Source organism: Panthera onca, chromosome A1, assembly GCF_046562875.1.
Source record: "Panthera onca isolate mPanOnc1 chromosome A1, mPanOnc1 haplotype 2, whole genome shotgun sequence".
Taxonomy (NCBI): Eukaryota; Metazoa; Chordata; class Mammalia; order Carnivora; family Felidae; genus Panthera; species Panthera onca.
The window spans coordinates 218,408,823-218,433,392 of record NC_138339.1 but is presented as its reverse complement, the minus strand read 5'-3'; the positions used below and the strand labels follow the sequence as shown (position 1 = coordinate 218,433,392).

General features: G+C 37.4%; 1 protein-coding gene across 2 annotated transcripts in view; it reads right to left on the bottom strand.

Moving 5' to 3' along the window:
* FNDC3A (fibronectin type III domain containing 3A) overlaps positions 1–20,658 on the bottom strand; it is a 142,553-nt gene extending 121,895 nt beyond the window's left edge. Inside the window, exon 1 of one of the 2 annotated variants that reach the window (XM_060637224.3) lies at positions 20,546–20,658. The gene's annotated coding sequence lies outside the window, so the exon portion shown is untranslated. Of the gene's footprint in view, positions 1–19,824; positions 20,064–20,545 lie in introns of those variants that run through there. The other variant, XM_060637225.3, reaches the window with a different exon arrangement.
* Positions 20,659–24,570: the final 3,912 nt, after the last annotated feature.

Here is a 24,570-nt window from a genome sequence, read left to right as displayed (position 1 = left end):
AAAATGTCCCTGCACAGTAAATAGTACCTAATTCATCCAACAGACTACTATACAGCAATGAAAATTAATGAACCAGTGAATAGGGAACAACACACATAAATTTCACAAATACAATGTGAATGAAAAACAGAATACATGCAGTGTAACTCTATTTATAGAAAGTTCAAAACAGAATAAAAACCAATCTATGTGTTAAAAGTCAGGATAGGTAATTGTTTTTGGAGAAGAAATGATGGGAACTCGGAGAGGCATGAAGGCAGTTTCCGGGGTGCTCATGATAAAAACACAGAACAAACTAGGAATAGAAGGCAACTACTCAACATAATAAAGGTGACAGATGACCTGTGTTGGAGTAGCAGTTCTGATGATAGGAGTCACCTTTGGGGTCCTGCTTCCCTTTTCTTGAAGGATAACACATCCTCACAGTCTGCCTTCATTCACTTCTGATTTCTGTTTCCTTTAGTCGCAGGAAGCAATGTTTCACTAATACAATCACATCTCTCTTCCAGGCTTCTGTTGAGATGCTAATTATAATTAGGTCCATGGTCCACACCCACACTAAAATCCTTATCAAAAGGCTAGTCAAACACAGTTTTGGTGTTCTCTTCAGAGCATACTTTCTCATTCTTTGCACTATGGATAGACCGAAAATTTTCCAAATCTTTAAGTTCTGGCTCCTTTTTTGCTTAACAAATCCTTCCTTCAGTTCATTTCTCTCCTATTTTACCACAAGCAGTGAGAAGGAACGAAGATACTCCTTCAACACTTTGCTTCAGAACATCCTCAGCTAAATAACCCACTTTTATTTATCACTGTCAATTTCTACCTTCCATAAAACATCAGAACATGAACACAACTCAGCCAAATTCTTTGCTCTTTTATAATAAGGATCACCTCTTTTCCCCCCATTATCCAATGACAATATTCCTCATTCCCATCTGAGACCTCTTCAGAATGAACTTTACCATCCATATTTCTACCAATATTTTGATTATGATTATTTATGTATTCTCTAAGAAGATGGAGGTTTTCTCTTTAGCTCTCTTCTTTCTGAGCTCTCACCAGTTGCCAGTAGCAATCTCTGAAAAGCAATCTTGGCTTTTTTCAGCATGCACTTCAAATTTTTTCCAGTCTCTACCCCTTACCCAGTTCCAAAGCCACTTCCACATTTTTAAGATACTTGTTATAGCAGCATTCCACTCACTGGTAACCATTACTGTCTTAGTCAGTTTGGGCTGCTAGAACAAAATACCACAGACTAGGTGGCTTAAACAACATATATTGATTTCTCACAGTTCTAGAGGCTGGGAAGTCCAAGATCAGGGTCATGTTCTTGGTGAGGGCCCTCTTCCTGGCCAGCAGATGGCTACCTTCTTGCTGTAACCTCACGTGGCCAAGAGAAAGCTCTAGTCTCTTCTTGTAAGTATACTAACCCATAAAGGACATAAACCTCAATAACTCCCAAAGGCCCACCTCCAAATATTATCACATTGAGGGTTAGGGCTTCAGTTTTCCATCCATAACAGTACTTAGATATAGTACTGTGCTTTCTCACTCAGTCACTACTAATTTAGAATTATAGATTCTAAATCTGTATTAAATTTTTTACTCAAATATTCTGCCAGTTTTTCTTCCTTAAACTCCCTATTCATATCAATTTATTCTACCTGAATTCTATTTTAAGGATGCTGCTGCTGGAATCTAAGGTGGCTAGCTCATAATAATGAGCTATACCCAGAGTTTGAAACTTCAGTTCTAGTTGTTTAAAAAGTATTTATGGGAAAATGCATAGCAGGATCATGCTTGGATTATAGCCACAGCATGAGAGGTCCAAAGGAAAAGTATGTACATTTATTTAAAAAAATTTTTTTAACGTTTATTTATTTTTGAGACAGAGAGAGACAGAGCATGAACGGGGGAGGGTCAGAGAGAGGGAGACACAGAATCTGAAATAGGCTCCAGGCTCTGAGCTGTCAGCACAGAGCCCAACGCGGGGCTGGAACTCACGGACCGCGAGATCATGACCTGAGCCGAAGTCGGCCGCTTAACTGACTGAGCCACCCAGGCGCTCTGAAAAGTATGTACATTTAGATTAAAATATCCAATGTGTTTTTCTGGTCTTTTGTCTAAATCAATGCAACTATAAATTATAGGACTGTAAGGCCATATCTGAAATCACAAAACTATTACATACTCCAAAGAGTTTGAGTATCATATTTAAATCCAGAATTTAGGAGTACTTGAGAATATACATATGAAAAAGCATTAAGTAAAAAATACTGCAGTAGCAACTGTATTAAGACAATGCAATTATGGTAATTTTTTCTCTATTGCCAAAATTTTTTATAATGTGGATATGGTTATACCACTTTCATCAAAATTTCAATTTAAAAATAAACAGTTAGCTTGTAAAGCCCTAGCCAACTACAATTATATTTGGCTTACTGACCATCATATGTCATTAATTTTGCTTGAGCTTGGACTTTATCCAAATTAATAATTCATCTTACAAACTGATATACTAACATGTATTTTTCCAAATTAGACCTCTATTTCATTTTTTTTAACTTTTGGATTTTTTTACTTTCCAAACTTGATTATATTTTTAAAAAATGCTTTAAATCACCTGTAGTGGAATTTCTGAGATGAAAGTCATGGGACTCACTCTGCAAAATCATCCTATCATTTCTTATCAGAAGCCTACAACAAATATTTTCTAGATTTTATTTAACAATGAGATGTTATTATTTTATATTTTTCCCCAGACTATTTCTTTCAATTACACTGATGTTAACTATACCCCAGAAAAATGACTCTTAAATATAGGTTATTAATTACATGTATAATTTTGTTTCACTTAAATTTCCACATCTCAATGTGAACTTTTATCAAGACACAAAGGAAGTTGTATTTTTTTAATTATGAAAGAAATTTATATTCACATAGAAATAAGGAAAAAGGATAGGAAAAGATAGCACTATCAATAGTTTTAAATGACAGATATCAAATAGAAAAAAATAAGATAATTAAAAAAAATTTTTTTTAACGTTTATTTTTGAGAGACAGAGAGACACAGAGCACAAGCAGGGGTGGGGCAGAGAGAGAGGAGACAGAATCTGAAGCAGGCTCCAGGCTGTCAGCACAGAGCCTGATGTGGGGCTCGAATTCACAAGCTGTGAGATCGTGACCTGAGTTGAAGTCAGACACTTAACCAACTGAGCCACCCAGATGCCCTCAAAATTCAACAATTCTTAACCATTCAAAAGACCTATGATTAATCCAGGCTTTAATTACTTTGTTATTATGAAATGACCCTCTTTATCCCTGTATGTAATAATAGTCTCTGTTCTGAAATATAACTTCTGATGTAATATAGTAACTCCAGCTTTCTTTTGGAGAGTGTTAACATGGTATATTTTTTCATCCTTTTGCTACTAACTTCTATGTACCTTTATTTTTATTTATTTTTATTTTATTTTATTTTTAACGTTTTTTATTTATTTTTGGGACAGAGAGAGACAGAGCGTGAACGGGGGAGGGGCAGAGAGAGAGGGAGACACAGAATCGGAAACAGGCTCCAGGCTCCGAGCCATCAGCCCAGAGCCTGACGCGGGGCCCGAACTCACAGACCGCGAGATCGTGACCTGGCTGAAGTTGGACGCTTAACCGACTGCGCCACCCAGGCGCCCCTTTATGTACCTTTAAATTTAAAGTAGGTTTCCTGTAGATACTATATATTTGGGTCTAGATTTAAAAAAAAAAAAATCTAATCCAACGATCTCTGCCTTTTAATTATGGTATTATAGTATTTAGACCATTCATATGTAATATAATTATTGATATGGTTAGGTTTAAATGTACATGTGTTCTTTATTTTTTTCTTATTTATCTGCTTTATTTCCATTATTCTTATTATATCATTTATCTTTGTTGGCTTACAGTCTATTATTTATTCTTTTTTACTCTACTGGTTGCTTTAGGGTTTGTAATATGTATCTTTAACCAAAGACTAACTTCAAGTAACATTATACTAATTCAGGTATAAGAACCTTGTTAACAATACACCTGCAACGTCTCCCCTTCTGAGCTTTGTGCTATTGCTGTTATATATTTCCTCATGTTATAAACCCTATAATCATTATCACTTTTAAAGTCAACAGTCTTTTAAAGATACCAAAATTTTAAAACATTGTATATATTTACCCATTAATTACCATTTCCTGTGCTCTTCATTCCTTTCTATAGGTCCAGGTATCCTTATGGTTTAATTCTAATTAATTAATTAAATATTAATTAATAATAAATTCTTTCAGCTTTTCTATGTTTAAAAAGTATTTGCCTGTTTTTGAAAGATACTTTTGCTTGGTAAAGAGTTCTAGATGAGTTTTTTCTTTCAATGTTTTAAAAATACTGCTCCACTATCTTCTAGCTTAAATTGCTTCTGATGAGTAATCTGCTGTTACCCTTATCTTTGTTCTGTTTTTCTTTGGCTGTTTTTAACATTTTTTTCTCTTTGTCACTTGTTTTAAGTGATTTGGTTATCATGTTCCTTGATACAATTTTGTTCATTTTCCTTATGTGGTGTTTCTTGGTTTACAGTTTTATCATATTTGGAAAAATTTTGGCCCTTATTTCTTCAATTTTTCTTTCAGTTCATCTTTTAAATAATTCTCTTTTATGTCTCATTTTGGATAATTTTTATTGGTAGGTCTTCATCTTTTCTTTGGTAATGTATAGCATCCCATTAATCCAATCTCATGTGCTTATCTTGACACTACAATTTTAGTCTAGAAGATCCCTCCATTTAACATGTTCAATTTTACTTCTACCTTCTCCAGCATACCAAATACTGTTATAACTGTTTTAATGTTCTTGACTACTAATTCACCATGATATCTTTCTGGGGTCAGTTTTTGTAAGTTTATTTATTTATTTTGAGAGAGACAGAGAGTGAGTGAGAGAGGGAGAATCCCAAGCAGGCTCAATGTGCTCAGTGCACAGAGTCCAACTCAGGGCTCAAACTCATTAAACTGTGAGATAATGACTTGAGCCAAAATCAAGAGTTGGACATTTAACCAACTGAGCCATGCAGGTGCCCCGGGGTCAGTTTTAAGTCTGTAATTTTTCTCGCGTATTATTTGCTTCTTCACAGCCTTAGTAGTTTTGATTGAATGTCAGACATTGTAAAGTTTATCTTATTGGCTACTGGATATTTTTGCATTCCTATAAATATCCTTGAGCTTTGCTCTGAGATGTTGTTAAGTGACTTGGGTCATGCTTTAGGCAACAAAAGAATTGTGTTCTTGTGCTGGATGGGAAAAGAACATTTGTTAATTTTTTCCCACTACTGAGGTAACAAGATACTCCAGAGCATTCTACCAAATACCCTGTGAATTACCAGGCTTTCTACTCTGGCTGATGCAAAGAAGTACTATTTCTGGCCCTGTGTGAGTCTGGATGCTGTTCTATAGAATCCTTTTAGATGGGTCTTTCTCTAACCTGGAGTAGCTTCCTTACACATATGCATTTACCAGTACTAAGTGCTCAAGGGGGATCCTCTCCAGATCTTTGAGGTCCTTCCTTATTCTATGTAGCTCTTTCCTCTCTGGTACTCTTTCCTGCATAATCTAGTCTCCTTTGACTGCAAGTTCCATTAATTCAGATTGCCCTGTGCCATGCCCCAGAAACTTTCTCTAGGTAGTAACAAGGGTATCAATGATAGGGCTTGCCTTGTTTTCCCTCTTTCATGGCCTGATATCTAACATCTTGAGTAATACTGTTTCATCATTTTTTTTTTAAGTTGTTTCAGGCAGAAGAGTAAATTCATTCCCTTTCAGTTCTTGACAGGGAACCAAATTCCCTACTCTTAATTTTTAAAATACCCAATAGACAATAGAAAGGTGAATGAATTTATCACAGGTAAAAACCAAATGACTATGCTTTAAAAGCACGATTTTTTAAAAGTATGGTCCAGGCTTCACAAATGGCAATGTGCTCTTGATATGTCCTGAACTAAAAGAAAAATCAATGTTCTTTTCACAGATATTTTGGGCAAATGACCACAATTCTTTAGCTTTTATTTCTGTGTAAGACTAAGTGTTACTAGCAGCCTGCAGAGTGAGCTCGTATTTGCTATTAAAACATGTTATTTACAAAGTAAAATTAGTACATTTCAAAAGATTACTTGGGCCTCTAATTCAGGGTTCTACTAAGACATTTAGCTGCCATGCAACACAGTAAGGATTCCCACAATTTGAAGGAAGATAATTTTCATTATCTGTTTATCTATCATCAGTGCTCTCTTCAATTGTACTGGTTTTTGTGGTATTTTCAATAGGTCATGGTTTTCAAGTTCAATAACTTTTATTTATAAATTACTACATGTTTACCTTTATCATTCCCATATTCAACTTAGTTTTTGGAGAACGCTGATTAACCCAATAATGTACAATGATGCATATATACATTAACCATATTTTTGGCTTATTACTTTAACCTTGTTGCGTAAGTAGATGTATTTATAGACCTTCCAATTTGGCTCATATGGTAGCATTTCATCAGCAATCTGCTGTTTATGAACTTATGTTATTTAAATAAATTACAACATATTTTCATGCTAAGTGCAATAATGTATTTTTACACATAGGGCAGTGTTTATAGGGCATAATTCTGTAATAGGTTGAACCATATAAAATCATTTTTTAAGGTAACCACCTGAAAAAATTGTCATTTTTAAGGTAAAAAATATGACAATAACAATTTTATATGGCTTAACCTAATGGAGCAAATACATATTTTACATATAAAATATATATTTCATTTCCTTATAAGGTAAGTGATAATTTATACAGATTGTCAGCAACAAATTTACCATAACTTATCTTACTCTCTAATTCCTTGTCTACTGGAAAGGTGGAAGTTGAAGAATGGGTGGGCCTCCGTCTTTTATCCACGTAAGTGAACAGAGGTTTAAAAAAAGAGGGAAAGGTTGAAAGTCACGGCCATTACTCTCCATTGCCAGATAAACTAAACACAACTTAATTAAAAAAAATTTTTTTAACCTTTATTTACCACTGAGAGACAGAGAGAGACAGACCGTGAGCAGGGGAGGGGCAGAGAGAGAGAGGGAAACACAGAATCCGAAGTAGGCTCCGGGCTCCGAGCTTGTCAGCACAGAGCCTGATGTGGGGCTCAAACTCAAACTGAGAGATCATGACCTGAGCCAAAGTCGGACATTTAACTGACTGAGCCACCCAGGCGCCCCTAAACACAATTTAATTAAGCACTCAAGAGATAAAGCCCCAGTTCCTCCACTACAAAATCACACCTTAATACTAACATGAAAATCTGGTTAAAATGGACTTCAAAGGCACTTTTGATGAAAAAGACATCAAGAAAAAACATCTATTCAGGAAACTATGGGAACTGAGACCAGGAGTTCCTTCCAAGAAATCAACCCTATCCATTAAAGGACAGATAGTATACACATAAATAAGATTTTTTAAAGTGCCATCTTCTTAAATTCCATTTTATAGTTCTAGCTGTCGATGCTTTCAGAGCACTTGAGTTACCTTTAGAGCCCAAGGTAATTACATCTGCCACAATTCTATTTTCATCTACAAATATTTTATTACCCTTTTAAAATATACCCACTTATAAATTATATTCACTTTGCTTTTTTAGAATTTCAAATTCTTGGTTACATCTATCAGAATGACTTTGAAGACTAAACCAGTAGTTTCAGAATATTTTCTGACCAAAATTAACACCTTGGCATCTAGGTTCACAATAGAAGGGTTTGCATTCCCCTGCAAAAGCTACTGTATTACTATAACTTCACCATATTTAACATGTTTCCTTCTAAACAGAGAATTTTATAAGACATCATAAGAAAATCAACAACATTTTTGCATTTCCCCTAAGAAAGATTTGTCTGTAGAACCCAGTATTTTAACATTGTTCTTTTTGTTTGTTTTTAAGTACGTATTTATTTACTTAGAGCTGGGGGGCAGGGAAAGAGGAAGAGAGAGAATGCCAAGCAGGCTATATGCCGTTAGCACAGAGCCCAACGCAGGGCTCCATTTCATGAACTGTGAGATCATGACCTGAGCTGAAGTTGTCAGATGCTTAACCAACTGAGCCACCAGGCACTCCTTCATATTGCCCTTTCTGAGGTAACCACAGTCTTTGTTTATAAATCGACTATTATGCTTGAGTTAAATATTATTGTCCCTAAACATGCTCATCCTTCCTCACATTATTTTTTAAAAATTTTCCTTGTCCTTAGTCTACCTTTAGCTCAAACTGATGACATCAATCCTAGAATTTACCACCAACTTTCCTAAAATATTAGGTTTTAATATTGAAAGGGGGGAGATGAATAAAAATACCCAGGCAAATGAGGCTTGAAAACTATATTCAATATTAAATTTTGTATTTAAAAAAAAAAAAAAAAAAAAAACAAAACCTCTAGCTTTTATAATAGAAATTCAGAAAGTAAAGTACCTGCATTGTTTGGCAGGTATGGTAATAAAAGTTGAGAATCACTTGTCTACAATTCTGACTTCTTTAACCTACTATAACAGAGCTTCTGACCCAATATTACACTAAAAGTGCTGTTTTAAAAAGCACCAATGACTTTAGACACCAGCTGGGAAGCTTATGAGTGAAAGGAGGTGTTATTAAAAGTTACACAGAAAAAAAAGGGACATACAGCGATGTCCAACAAGAAGGTATGGCTGTAACAAGGACTAATCATAAGTGCCAAATCCAAACCCTCTTATGTTTTGTTATTTTTGTTATATCACAAAAGTTGTACATTTTATACTTAAAAACATATATATATATATATATATATATATATATATATAGTCATAATTTTTAATTCTTCCTTCTGTCCCCAAATCCAGCTCCCAAATTTGCAGCTACCCACTGTGGAAGGTACCCTCTCAAACTTGTTCTCTACACTTACTTACATGTATATATAAAGTTTTCTAGTTGTTACATAAATGAAATGACATGCACTGGTCAGTGTCTTTCTTTTTCATATGAAATATCTTACTATTTTCTTAAAGAAGTACATTTGTATTTATTTAATTCTTTTTCACGGCTGCCTAATATTCTACTGCAAGGGCGTACTATAACTTAACTATTCTAATGCTGAATAATGGAATTGCTTCCATTTTTATCCATATGTTTTTCCCTCTGCAAGAAATAAACATGTAAATTCTATATGAAACTATAGCAGTATTTCTTTAACCCATATATACAGAAATAAAACTTCTATTCAGAAGTATGCACTTTTAAAATGGATATTGCTAAACTATTCTCCTAAAAAAGATGAAGCTATTTACACTTTGTTCAATAGTTTACAAATGTCTACTTTCCAATTTTACTTTGTAATAAAATAAGCAAAAACTGGACCTTAATATTACTAAGATGTTTCTGATGTTTTCATTTAAATTTCTCAGACTACTGGTGTAGTTGAATAACTCTTCCAAACTTTATAAGCTATCTATATTTTTACTTCTATGAATTTCCAACTTATCTTTTTTTTTTGTTTTCTACCAGGCTGGTTTTTTGTTCATGCTGATTTGAGAGCATACCTTGAATACTCTGAATATTAATTTTGTCTATTACACGTGAATTATTTTGACAATTCAGTTGCTTGCTTTTTTTAATGGTATCTGAGTTTGATGTCTCACTTGACAAGGCCTACTCTACTCTAAAATGTTTTTATTTTTTTAAAAATTTTTTAATGTTTGACAGAGATAAAGCATGACGGGGAGGGGCAGAGAGAGAGGGAGACACAGAATCTGAAGCAGGCTCCAGGCTCTGAGCTGTCAGCACGGAGCCCCATGTGGGGCTTGAACTCATGGACCTTGAGATCATGACCTGAGCTGAAGTCGGACACTTAACCACTGAGCCACCCAGGTGGCCCTCCAAAATGTTTTTAAAAATTCACTTCTAAAACTTTCGCCATTTTATTTACTTCTATTTAGTCTATCTAGATTTTAGTTTTGATAGTGGCATGAAGTGGGTCCTAATTATCTTTACCTCAACTGGATAGCCAATTGTCCCACACCATTTACAGAACAGCTCTTCCATTACTCATTTATCACACAATAAATTCTTATGTATCCATGGAGCTCCTCCTGACTTCTAAATTCTGTTCCTATCATCAACATGCTCATTGCTACTCCAAATTCTTATTTTTTTAAATTGTAATTTTATGGTATATTTTCATCTTTGGTAGGAAGTTTGTTATGTTTTGTTTTTTTTTTTTTGAAATTTACTTGGCCATTCTTATGTATTTCACCTTCTTAAAACTTGAAACATCAGTTTGTCAACTTCCATTTTAAAATCCAATTATCATCTAATTAGAATTACACTAACTCATTGACTCATTTGGTGAGAACTGCCATTTTTACAATATTGAGTTATCATATTTAGGAATATAGTATGTTCTCCATTAAGATCTTCTTGTAGTTTTCTTTATATAGCTGCTGCATATTTTAAAAGGTTCTTAAGTATTTTATAATTTTGACTTCTACTTTTTTATTGTTTTTCATAGTTGGCTACTGCTGGTGTATAGTAAGAAAGGTAATGAATTGGGGCACCTAGGTGGCTCAGCTGGTTGAGTATCTGACTCTTGATTTTGGCTGAGGCCATGGTCTCATGGCTCATGGGATCTAGCCTTGTGTTGGGCTCTGCACTCACAGCATGGAGCCGGCTTGGGATTCTCTCTCTCCTTTTCTCTCTCTGCCCCTCCCCTGCTCATGCTCTGTCAAAATAATCTTAAAAAAAGGCTAATGAATCTTCTAAGTTATAGCCAGCTGGTTTACTAAAATCTCTTTGTGACTCAAATCACGTTGTGCTGACTATCCTGTATTTTTGAAGTAGGCAGTATCTCAACTGCAAATACTAACAGTGATATATCTCACCTTACTCCCTCGCCCCACCCAGCATACCCCTTATTTAGATGTTAATTATTTTTCTTGTTTCTTACTGCATTGGCTGAGACTTTAGGGCAAGTGTTATGTTCCTATCTTCTTATGGAAGTGCTTCTAATATTTCACTGACATTTAATACAGGCTTCTGACAGAGACCCTTTACTAGGCTATTTCTTATTGTTATCAGGGACAACTGAATTTTAGAAAATGATATTTCTAGTACCAAAGAGATAATCATATAGTTTTATCCTGTAATTAATACAGTGAATTACATCAATATGTTTTCCAATACTGAATCGATATTATACTCCTGGGATTCAACATATCAGAACTGATATGATTTAATGATTAAAAGCCCAGGCTCTAGAATTGGGTGCCTGGGTTCAAATCCCAAATCTTTCACTAACTAGTATCTTAGGCATGCTGTTTAACTTCACTCTGCTTCAGTTTCCTCATTTTTAAAACAGTGATGATAGTAATTACCTCAGAGGGTTGTTTTAAAGATTTAAGTCAACTGATACAGGTAATGCTATTTGGAACAACAGCCAGAACACAGAGAGTATTTAATACATATTAACTGATTATCTACTGAGTGTCTTATATTTGTCAGGTATAGGGTATATAGCATCGCAGGAGTCAGCAAACTAAGGCCTGTGGGCCAAATCTGGCCCCCTGCCTGTTTCTGTAAAGTTTTATTGGAACATAGTCATACCCAATGTTTGTAGCTCATCTATGGCTATTTTTATGCTCCTACAACACAGTTAAGTAGTTGTAATAGTCCATACAGCCACACATCTTAAAATATTTACTATCTGCTCCTTTATAGAAAAAAAAATTGCCAACTTCAGCAGTACTGTTCAAACTCAATAAGTTCATAGTCTAATAGTTGAGACAGGCAAATATATATATATATGTATACGCTACAGTATGATATGTACACAATCATGATACAGAGGATAATATGAAAACATGGCAGTTCAGTACTCAATGACAGGAGAGATTCACACAAGTGAAAAAAGGCAAGACAAGAGGTATTTTATTTACTCTTATTTTTCAATGTGCATTTGTTTCTATGTCTTCATCTCTTATCCTAGTTTGTGAATTAGTAGAGGGATGGGAGTATGACATTTATCTTTGTGACATCCATACTGTAAATATCTAGGACATTTAAAGAATTAACAAATGATAGATGAAAAATGGTGAAAATAAGAATAGGCTATCTAGGTGACAATGATTAGAAATGTCTGTCAAAGTTCTAGATACAAATATCCTATGGCAAGCAGTTTCCTTGCCATGTTAAATGGGCTCTCTCTTCTAACTGTTGTAACAGCCAATTCTAAAAGATAGATTACCCCTCTTTAAAGTGAAAAAAACTAAGGTCCATAGGGGTAATGTAACATGTTCGTGTTTATATACAGCAAATAAGGGAAGAAGCCAACAAATAACCCTCTATCTGCCTAATTTAAAACATAAGCTCTTTCTACTACAAAGTTGGGAAAAAATATAGTCACAGGATATCAACAGAATAAATTGTGGCATGATTTCAATTTCTAAAAGTATTGATTTGAATAAACTCATGTTTTTGAAATATTAGTCTGGAAGCAGCCTGAAAGATGAATTAGAGGGACAACTGCCCATACTCTACCACACACATTAGGCCAGTTTTAGCAAGGTTAAAGTAATAGATTAAAAAAATAAAATTGCTAGCATACAGTGGCATTTGAGAACAGTGATGAACTTAATATCTGAAGTATCAGAAATAGCTGGTCCTAACACAGAAGAAACAAAAACATAGTTCATGAACTATTACCAACATGTAAGAAAAACAAGTATACAGTGCAAATGAAAATATTACATGGAAAAAATCCAGTCCTAAGAACAAAATGGTAAATTGAGAATGCCTGTCTTAAGCAAATAAAAAAAAATTTAGAAATTGCAAACATAATTAAATGACATGTTATAAATGTTTCATTTTAAAAATTTAAGGAAATCTGAGGCACGTGGATGGATCAGTTGGTTAAGCGTCTAACTTGGGCTCAGGTCACGAACTCGCAGTTCGTGAGTTTAAGCCCCGTATTGGGCTCTGTGCTGACAGCTGAGAGCCTGGAGCCTGCTTTGGATTCTGTGCCTCCCTCTCTCTGTTCCTCCCCTGCTTGCACTCTGTCTCTCTCTCAAAAATAAATAAAGATTAAAAAAAAAATTATGGAAATCTTAAGAAAAGTTGATTTTGAAGTAAATGAAATGACTATTCCTTCAAGCTAGATCTCAAAAGTAGTTGCTGTACATAACATCTATTTCTGCAAAAGAAAGTATATAATTACTTTTTTAAAAAAGTCTTAACTGTGCTTTAAAATGTACTTAAACATCTGTTTAGAACCTCCAAAGTAGATTTTTTTTCTCTCACAGGGAAGTGGATAATAAAGAAATCACTAAATTTTCTAAGATATTCTGTACAAATACATATTGAAATGTGGATTCTAAAGAAGGAAAATAAAAAATACCTGTCAGATATTTGTGGTAAGAGGCTGATTAACACAATCTAACTTATCAAATTTGGATAACTTTTTTTTTTTTAACGTTTATTTATTTTTGAGAGAGAGAGAGAGAGAGTGAGAGAGAGCGCAAGCAGGGGAGGGGCAGAGAAAGAAGGAGACACAGAATTTGAAGTAGTCTCCAGACTCTGAGCTGTCCACATAGAGCCAGACCCGGGGCTCGAACTCACAAACCATGAGATTATGACCTGAGCTGAAGATGGATATTCAACCAACCCACCCAAGAACCCCAAACTTGAATAACTTTTATATCAAGGTTTATTTCAAAATACATATCTGTAAGTGATGAATCACTGAATTCTACTCCTGAAACCAACATTGCTTTGTACATTAACTAAACAGAATTTACACTTACCTTAGCCAAAAGGCCAAGAAGTGATTAACTAAATAGAATTTAAACAAAAATTAGAAAAGAAAAAAAAAAAGTACCCATCAAACTTTTTATTTCTAACAGCCAGCACATAAGAGATCTCAAGAAGTGAGGGAGAAAAAGAGATATTAAAGTCAATCAGAAGTAACAGTTTCATCTGTAAAATAAAAGTACTAACACGTATCTGGTATGTCTGTATACAATTTAAAAAATAACCAAATATAGGGCCTAAACTCCAATGAGAATTCAACAAATGGATCTTATTACTATAGATACAGGAATAGTCTTCCACTTGAAAAAAAAAAAAAAAACATAAGGAATTCACTTTTGCATATTTTTATCCCACTCTGGAAAAGAACAGCTGAAGTTGCTTGGAATATAAGATCAGTATTCTCTTGTAAAAAGAACAGAGGCATTGGATATGGACTGCACTGCAAGATTAATAAGAATAGAAAGAAAGAAAGCTTTTATATGCGTTCTCTTTGCTAAGAAACCAGTTAAAACAATTGAATAAATGAAATGCTTACTCTAATATAGTATTAATGTAAACACTTATTTGGTACTTTGTTTTCACGGCGTCCAACATCTTTTTGGGTGCTCATAATATTTCTATGGGGAAAACAGGATAGATAGCATTCTCAATTTTAAGGATTAGGAATTTAAGATTGAAAAAAATTAATCTGACATCATATGGCTAATAAGGGTGAAGTTGGAACTAAGATGCATGGTACTTAATCTAAAAAACAAAATAACTAGAATGATCAAGCTGTTTTCAAGCACTGGCAAAAGGGAGGTGGGAGAGTGAAATGTTAATTTCTCTTTAAAGAAAAATTTAAAAAGTCCAATTTTTACTAGGTAACAATTCATGGAGGCTTAAATTTAGTTCAAAAGGTTCATACTGCCTTAAAATATAAGACAGTATATACATATAAAGTATGGAAAATGCTAGTATAAATAAATTACACAAATCAACTTAAGTTCTGAAGTTTTGTTTGTTGATTTTAATGTTTTTAAGAGGGGGGAAAAAAAGAAACACTGATTTTACCCAGACAGCTCTCCATCTTCTACATCTTTACTCTTTCCAGCACCTAATATTATCCTTCATATACAGAACATGTTTACTAATACCCACAAATCAAAAAATGCTTTATGCTATATTCTTGTTCTCCTGATGACACAAAACGATGTCATTACTCTTGATGACAGAGTAACCCTAGCCAATTTACTCATGTGACCATAACCTGGGGCACCACTATTCACCTGGTAATGGTACATGAAACACAATGTGCTGAAGGAAACTGACTTAGAAATACACATCTATAAATTTAGAAACTTCAAAGAGCTAGTTCACGTGCATGAATTTTCAAAGTAACTGATATTTGTCCTCTAAATCACCGTATCTTTTTAAAAATTTTGTTAATCCTTGTTTATCTTTGGGGGGGGTATGTGCAGAGAGAGAGAGAGAGAGAGAGAGAGAGAGAGAGAGAGAGACACAGAATCTGAAGCAGGCTCCAGGCTCTGAGCTGTCAGCACAGAGGCCCATTGTGGGGTATGAACTCACGAACTGTGAGATCATGACCTGAGCTGAAGTCAGACGCTTAACCAACTGAGCCACCCAGGGGCCCCCACCATAACTTATCTTTAATCTTAATGGAAATATTTTAGAAGGGATTTCTAGGTCTTTCTTCTTTACTTTAATCTGCACATGACGCAACCTTTTCTTGATGACTCAAGCTCATCAATGGAAACATCATTAGACTGTTCTGTAACACAGTGACTCTTGGAGTTATGAGAGATGTCTGTTTATCTCTTCACTAATTCGCCCTAGACTACTTTTAAAGACAAAGTTTGCTACCACCAGTTCCCTATTATCACTTACAGGCCACCAGTACCCTAGCCAAAGTTTATAAAATGCCAGTTGTAGTTTAAAATATGCAAAACCAAAACAGGCTGTTGATATACTTAACCTTTACATAAATTTTATTTTTTTTAATGTTTATTTATTAATTTTGAGAGAGAGATAGGGAAAGACAGAGACAGAGGGACAGAGAAGGAGGGAGGGATAGAGCAGAGGAGAGGAAGAGGGAGAGAATCCCAAGCAGGCTCCATGCAGCCAGCATAGAGCCCAACACAGGGCTTGATGTCAAGAATAGTGTGATCATGACCTGAGCCAAAATCAAGAGTCAGACATTTAATGGACTGAGGCACCCAGTCACCCCAACCTTTACATGAATTTTAAATCAAGCCATGATGGACCTATTTTCACTGCTGGAATGTCTGGCTCAAAGATTTTTCTTCTTTCACTTCACTTCTTTCACTAGGTTCTAACACCTAGTCTAGGCTGTTGCTAGAAGTCTGACCACAAAATAATAATTACAATAATATTTATTTCTACATATTTTCTTTATTTTTACTATAACATAGGGAACAAATATAAATAATAGTCATAACAAAACACACCAATCATGTAGACAAACAATATAAAACACCTGACATATATGCTATAAGAACAATTACCTACCCCAATTATTAGCAAGAGTCAGCAAACTAGGTCCACTGGCCGAATCCAGCCCATAGCTGGCTTATTTTTGTTTGTCCCTTAAGAATGATTCTTATATTTATAAAAAATTATTTAAAAAATAAAAGATACTCACTAGAGACCATAAGTAAACTGCAAAGCCTAAAATATTTACCATCTGGCACTCTATAGTAAAAGTTTGCCGATTCCTGTTCTGAGCTGTAATAAACAAACACATATAAGACATATATGTAAGGCTATCCCTTACACATAAAACAACCTATTAATGTATCTAAGCAGACATATAGTTCTTCCAGTGATGAGCTCATAATGATACAGCCAAACTATCTTGTCCAGTCCTGCCTATTCCTTTTGACCATGCCCTGGGGCTTAGCCAAAATCTGTATGCAACCTTCTTTCTTTCTTCCTCAATACTTATCCTTAGATGCTCTCAGACTGGTCTCCTTGCTACCACTTCCAGCTCTACATATCAATTCTTTTGCTAAGTCCTTCCCCAGCTTCAAGGCTGACTTCTTCCATATGTCTTCCATGATCATTCTAGCCCTCAGTAGCCTCACTTTTCTTGCCACACAACTTAATAATGACATCTCAGATTTTTGCTAATGATTTTCTGTGTGTTAGTCTAGTATCCACAACTATTTTCTAAACAACTTGAAGGAAAGATATCACACTGCTTTAGTATCCCCACTTTAATAATAGCTCATCAATCTCTTAGCACATGTCATCTCCCAAGTGTACCTCTCTGTCTTGGAAAAAAATAACCTGAGGACTGGTAATGGGTGATAAGTGATTGGAAATATCAAAGGAGGACACCCACAAAGTAACTGGATGCAAGACCATAAGCTACACTGCCAACTTGGAAAGTGTATGTGAAGACAAAACTATAATAGTAGAAGGATAGAGAGATAAGGATCAAGAGATAACAAGACTACTGAATACTTTGAAATAAAAGGAGATCAAAATATTATAAAAATTAGGGGTGCCTGGGTGGCTCATTTGGTTAAGCAACTGACTCTTAATTTTGGCTCAGGTCATGATCTTGCAGTTCCTGGGATCAAGCCCCACGTCAGGCTCTGGGCTGACAGCATGGAGGCTGTTTGGGATTCTCTCTCTCTCTCTGGCCATCCCACACCCACACTCTCTCAAAATAAGTAGATAAACTTAAAAATACATATATATTAAAAAATTATAAAAGCTTACAATACATTTTAAAAAACAAAATTTGCCTTTGAACACTATTGGCCATTAATGTCCTTTTAACAAGCAGCTCTCGACATTGATATCCATAGAGCCATTTTTCTTTTCTTTTTTTTTACAATGTGATAATTGAAGCACTACAAGATTCAATGGGATAGACATGCACTGTATTCTAAATCTTTAGATTTTCAATATTCAATTTTTGAGACAGAGAGAGACACAGCATGAACGGGGGAGGGGCAGAGAGAGAGGGAGACACAGAATCGGAAGCAAGCTCCAGGCTCTGAGCCATCAGCCCAGAGCCCGACGCGGGGCTCGAACTCGCGAACCGCGAGATCGTGACCTGAGCTGAAGTCGGACGCTTAACCGACTGAGCCACCCAGGCGCCCCTAGATTTTCAATATTCTAAATTTATCTGAAGTGTGCTAGAGATTGCTAGGAAAAAAACCATTTATCTTTTGATTACCTGCCAAATAAAATTGGAAATCATGTGCATATCCCTACATCACTCTCAAAGATACCACCTAAACTCATTTTCACAGAAAAATACACCAAGGATATTAAAACAATTTTTATATTACTTCATCAAACTGTATTATAAAAATATAGGCAAAATATAAGGTGCACAAGCCTTGCATGTATGAACATAAAAAAAACCCACGAATGTTTTAAAACAAGGATATTACCAATGAGTTTAAACTAAAACTACTGCATATTATAAATTAAGTGCTTTTTACCTAAGTAAAGCTACAAAAGACAATGAGATTAAGTCTCTATCCCTTCTTTTTGTACTGGGTTTAACAGTCTCTCAGTCCTTATCTATGCCTGGTCGGTCAAAGACAGTTTTTTGTAATTAGTAATAAAATATGCTTAATATTACACTGTAGAAATTTTACAACTAAAAGGTAATTGTTAAATGCATGGTAAAATGAATCAGCTCTCAATTACTCACATGACGAAGGAAAGTGATGACACAGATGACACCATATAATAATCCTAGCACCAGTTTTTTCAAATGCAGATCATTAATTTGGGAGAAGCAAATTGCCCTTATAATTATGTTTGACTGAGACCAGTGTTAATCAGAAGTTTATTTTCCCTAAACATTCAATGATTCTGAGGATTCAAAAGGAGAAACAAAGGAAAAAGAGGGAGTTAATTCAGAAGCATACAGGTGGCTAAAGGCAACCTGCCTGGGATAAAAAAATTTCTCCGTCAACCTACATGAGAAAACAGAGATGATCTATGAATGAAAAGAAAAAAAAAAAGTAAAATTAACACGACAGGGTGAAATTTTTTTAATATAACATTATTTATAAAAATTTTAATGAGATTTTTTTCCCTGTTAAGTCATCCTTTCTTCCTACTAACAGGTGTTATTAGTGATGGCAAGAATTATCAGTGGGCCAAAAAGCTGAAAGCAAATTTTACGTTTTATGTTATAAAAGATGTGTTAAAAATCCTTTTTATCACTGTTTTCTGTTAAGAGCACCATCTATCTCAATAGGCACTTTATCTCATTACTTTAGATAAATGAATGCAACCAAGAAAAGACCAAAAAGGCAGAGGGGGACTCATTTCTCTGAATATTTTTAGGTGGTTTAAACAAAACTTACACGATGGCAAGAATTACAGATTTAGGAAATACACAAAAACTAAATATTTATCCAAACACAGGATCATAGCCCCAAAACTCAATTAGTTGCTGCCTAGCATATGGCTCCAACTCCTGAGTAGCATATGTTTAGCACTGGTGCCGGTAATAGCAAGGTGGTAAAATATTATAGTAACAGTTCAACTTTAGCTATTTCAGTCTTATAATACAGAAAAACACACCTTTGGTTTCAAGACCAAAGACTAAAAACACAGATACAGTTAAGAAATAAATAATTACGTTGCTCTGTTTTAAAAGTCCATACTGAACACAGATATGAAGATTATACCGTAAAAAAAAATCTTGTCGGCTTATTATTCTTAGTTAGAAGATACTCAGACACAAAGGTGTCCAAAGAAACTTAAATAAAATTTCACAAAAGAAAATCTCTAATTCATGATTCCTGACACCTCAGCAACCATTACACACCCCCTCCCTCCAAAATATCTCAAGGCTTTTAACGCTGTTTAATAAAAGAACGAGTAACGACTACGTTAATTAAAAGAGCCACCGTTCTGCTCCAGATTGTATGACAACATTATTTGTTCATTTTCCTTTACCTAACGCATGGCGTCCTTCCCCGCTCGTGTCAAAAGTTCAAAGATCCAGGTTGTTAAACAGGGCGAGGACCGCAGCCTCGAGTCAACCTCCTGACCGAACAGGTGGTTAACTCAGCCGGGTAGAGGAACCGCCAGGTACTACCGGCACCAGCCAAACAGGATCAAACACACAAGGGCGGGTTTTCGAGGTTTTAACCCCAAGATGAACGGGGGAAACTCTCTTCAGAAAAGCGTTCAAGTTCGGCGGCTGCCCGGTGGCCGAAGCCCAAGGCGCGGCGGCCGCTGGGCGATCTCGTCCCCTGGGCTCCGCACTGGACCCCCGAGCCTCCGGGAGCGGCGCTGCTCACCGCCGGCCGGGGGGGGGGGGGGGCGGCGGAGGGAAGGCCGCCCGCGCCCCCGCACCGCCTCCTCTGGCTAGTGGCGGGGCCGCAGTCGCGCCCCCGCAAGCGCCTCCGGGCAAGACTCGGGCCCGGCAGGTGCCCGACGAGTTGACGGGTCCTGTCCACCCCCTGCCCCCGACACACACCCTCTACTACCCTCTGCCCGTAGCGCGCCCAGAGGACGGGAAGGGCCGGGCCCCTCGACGGGCCCGAGTCCCGCTCGGCGCCCCGGCTCCTCAGACCCAGCCTAACGGTTTCCGTGGCGCCTGCTCCGGGGCGGGACGGGAGTGGGACGGCTCGGTCTCCCCCGCCTTCCCCGAAGGGAGCGCCCGTGCTCTCACCTCCGAGTCACGCCGCTCTGAGGCGGAGGAAGGCGGCTACCCTGGCGCCTCTTCTTCGGGTTCCTGATCGTTCTCGCTCTACCTCAGCGGCAGAGCCAGCTCTCGGGGCCGCTGCGGCCGCGGGCGCACTGACTGTTGGGGTGGTTTTCCGGCAGTGACGGCGCCGCCTCAGCCCCGCTCTTCGCTCCCTCTCCGCGTAGCTCCCGCTTTCTGTTTCACCCGAGGGACCACGAACGCCGCCGCCGCCATGCTTACTACGGAGCTAGGAGGAGGAGCCCGGAGTCGGCGCGCCCAGTGCGGCTGCGCGAGCCTCGCCGACGGCGCCCCCGGCCCGGACCCCGCGTCCCCGCCCCGCGCCCGCGCCTGCTGCCCCGCGGGTCTTTCCCGGGAGCGCGAGTCGCCCGCTGAGCCCCTGGCGCTGGGCATCGAGCGCCAGCTCACCGCTCCCGGGGCGACCACCGCTCTCCCCAGGGATGCAGACTGTCCTGAGGCCTGGCTGCGCCAGGTTCAACATAGCATCTTCCGCGGCCAGCCTGCGAACCACATTAGGGAAATACGGACTTAATTGACATTCCTAGGGCCACTCACGCAATTCTCACTCCAAATTGTAAAAAGCTCCCCTTGATACTCGCCGGGTCAGCCTCTTTCCGAAAGCACAAGAACTTAACGCTGGCAGGTGCTTTTAAAGACACTCCCCCCGAAGGAATAGGAAGCCACGTGAAGTGGGTTGGATGTTTTCCATCCTAAACCCTTAGAGTCCGGGATCTCTACCGCAAGCAAAAACACTTAGATATTTTACCTCAGTTGAAAACGTGGGGGTTAGTTTCTTGGTCGGTCCCCCCAGTCAAATCGCTTGGAAACCCATTACCTTAATGTGTACGACAGCACGAAGACTTACAAGCAGTAAATAACGGAGCAGAGATTCTTAAAATCCCAAATCCAGCAATTGGGGGCGCTGCAATAATTCCTGAGGGCTGGCCAGGGCTGCTTACTTTTGCAGATTCCACTGAAGGAGTTGGGAAGGGGAGTAGTCTTTGGGACGGAGAGTCCAACCCCAGTAACTGTTCCTTTAAAAACAGTGATGAATGTAACCAGGCTTCCTGTTCTGGCTCTATTTCACTCAATTAATTGTGCTGTCTTTAAATATAGCAGTATTTTTACTTTAAACCTTTTACAGAAATCCTTTTAAAAAGTACTTACTGCCTACATTCTTAAAGAATACAATGGCTAATGAAATCCTTTGCTGATGATTGACCATCAAATGTGATGCCTTGGCCTTATGCTAAAGTCTCAGGGGATTGCTGAGGCATAGGATCCCCACTCTGGTGATCTCTTTTTTTCTCTTTGGAATGTTCTCATCACCTTTTCTAATAATCTGTCACTGCTTCTCATCTCCTCATCTGTCTATCCACTCTGAGCCTTCCTCTCATCCTTTCTACTTACTGTTTATTTTTTACTGTTTTTTTTCTTGATGGTGTTTCTCTATGGCTCCAGGTGATGACTGATCAGATGTTTATATCCACAGCCCGCTAATGAGAGAAACCCTTTCTTCCCATCAGTAAATAGGACACTGACTCTGTATCAAGTGGTATCTTGAGATATTTTTATTGCTGTTCACTATCAAAAGTTCTTTCCCTTGGAGAGGTGTTTCCTTAACAAGAGTTTTGGCCCTCTTCCAGACAAAATTGCTGGAAAGCTTGTCTCTGAATAACTGAAGCATAACTGTATATTGTTTTAAAATATGAGGATTTATCAGAATGTGGGCGAGTTGGGTGGCTTCTCCATATTACTACCGCAGCTCTGTTCGGTCTGAGACTAAGCTAGTGGTTTCCAAACCTAACTCCAAGCTAGTAATTTCCAAAGCTTCCTACTTAGGAGCTTTTTAAAAAGCCAAATGGTATTTTTTTAAAAAAAAAAAAAAACACAACACTATATTTTTAAAAAGTCTGGGCATACCTACATGTATAGGCACAACAAGGAAGAACAGCTATTTCGAAGGAGACTAACACATAATTCCAGAATATCCTTGAAGCAGATGTAGAGATTATACTCAACAATATGCAGTACTGTAAGGTTGAGTCAAGTGAGGACTGGGGAATTTATGTCCTGTGGAGAGAATGAATCATACACATAAATAACCCTAACACAGGCACCAGTATGAATTCTCTGGGAATCCAGAAAGGGACAAGAATTTACATCAGCTTTGAACAAGTCACTTCTCAGTGCTTCATTTTTCTTATCAATAAAATAAGGGTCATTTTCAATCATCTTTCTTAAAATCTCAACAATAGTCAACACTTTGACCAATTATTTCTTTGAATATTACTTCTTCCTTTGGCCCTGTACTCTTGGTTTTTTCCTACACTTCTTATTATTGTTTCTCTAATTCCTTTGCAGATTTCTTCTCCTCTCCTTAGCTATTAAATATAGGAATGCTTCACAATTCAGCTTAGGTTCTTTTTTGTTTTTATTATAATCTCTTGGCCTAAACATCATCACCCACATCAATGGCTTTAGTTTCCTATATACTGATAATTTCCACATATATGACTGTAGTCCAGACCCTTCCCCTAAATTCCAAATCTGATACCAACTGTTTTATTGACATGTTCACTTAATGTTTCAAAGCTACAAAGTTTAGTCCAACTGAGTTCACAAACTCTTGTTTTCCTTTCTCCTCATCTCCAGTTGTTCAAATCAAACATGTAGTAGTCATCCCTGGTCTCTCCCTCACCCTCATTTTCTATATTCATTGTAGCACCAAGTCCCGACAATTTTATCTTCCAAATTGGTCCACTTTTTACCAGTTGCCACCAATCCACTCTGGTCTCACTGCATACAGTCTAAGCTCTTCCGTTCATTGTCCACTTTGCAGCCAAAATGATCTTTCTAAAAGCAAATAAGACTATGTCATTTCCACATAAAACCCTTAAACAGCTTCTTATTGCTTTAAGACTAGAATTCTTAAGGTGGCCTACCAGACTGTGTGAGGTCTTGCCTTTTCCAGTCCCATCTCCTACCAGTCTCCCCTTGCTTCCTGTATGGGAGAATTCTTGACCTCCTTTTAGTTTCTCAGATATGCTGTGATCCCCAAAGCCACAGGCTCTCTGCACATTCTTGTCTTCTCCCTTATAACCATCTTATCTCTTACTCATCTGAGTGAAGAAAAACATTTCTGACTTACCAGACAAGTTAAAGACCCCTTGTTGATGTCAGCTCCCCTACCACAGATGTACCTTTCTCCCTATGACTTACCACAGCTTGCAACATTTTCGTATGTGTTAATACTAGGCATGTTTTCATTGCTCCCTTCATGAGAAGGACAGTGCCTAGTTTTGCTTCCACAGTGCCTGGCATGAAGTAGGCACCCCATAAATATTACTTGAATGGTTTAATTTATTCTGGGAGGTCCCTTCTAGGAATCTAGAATGTTATGAATTATACAATTAAGAAGGAGATTACTGAGCACTTTTGAGAGTGCAATCTTCTGTATGATTAGTGGGAAGAGATACAAGAATATGTTGGGAGACAATTCTCCATGGAACTGTCATATATATTTCTGTATGTCTTGTGAACAGAGGTGCTAGCAGCTTTTGTTCTAATCAGTCTTTTCCAGAATGTTTGTATGACATCCTTGGAAGATAGAAATAGTGTCTCCCACTGGAATAGAGGGCACAGTTTTTACTATCCACTATGATACTGTCTCCTGTGGCGAAGGGTGAGCGGCTTTGTTTGCAACCCATTATAAAAGACTGGAGGGTTCTAAGCTTGGTGTTCCTCAGCTGTAATGCAAACCCACTGCATATGTAGCATTAGCTGGGCCACACCATGTTGCCCCTAGGTGAGACTTGGCTAACAAGGGACATGCCAGGAACATGAAGCTGGTTCTGTGTCATGTGTAATACAGTCCTTTGACCCAGAGGGCTCAGGTCTTCTGCTAGCATCCAAGAAACTGTAGCAGGTTGAATTATTAGCTTGCAAGGAACATAAAATCTCAGACCCTTCACAACATTTGACAAGATACA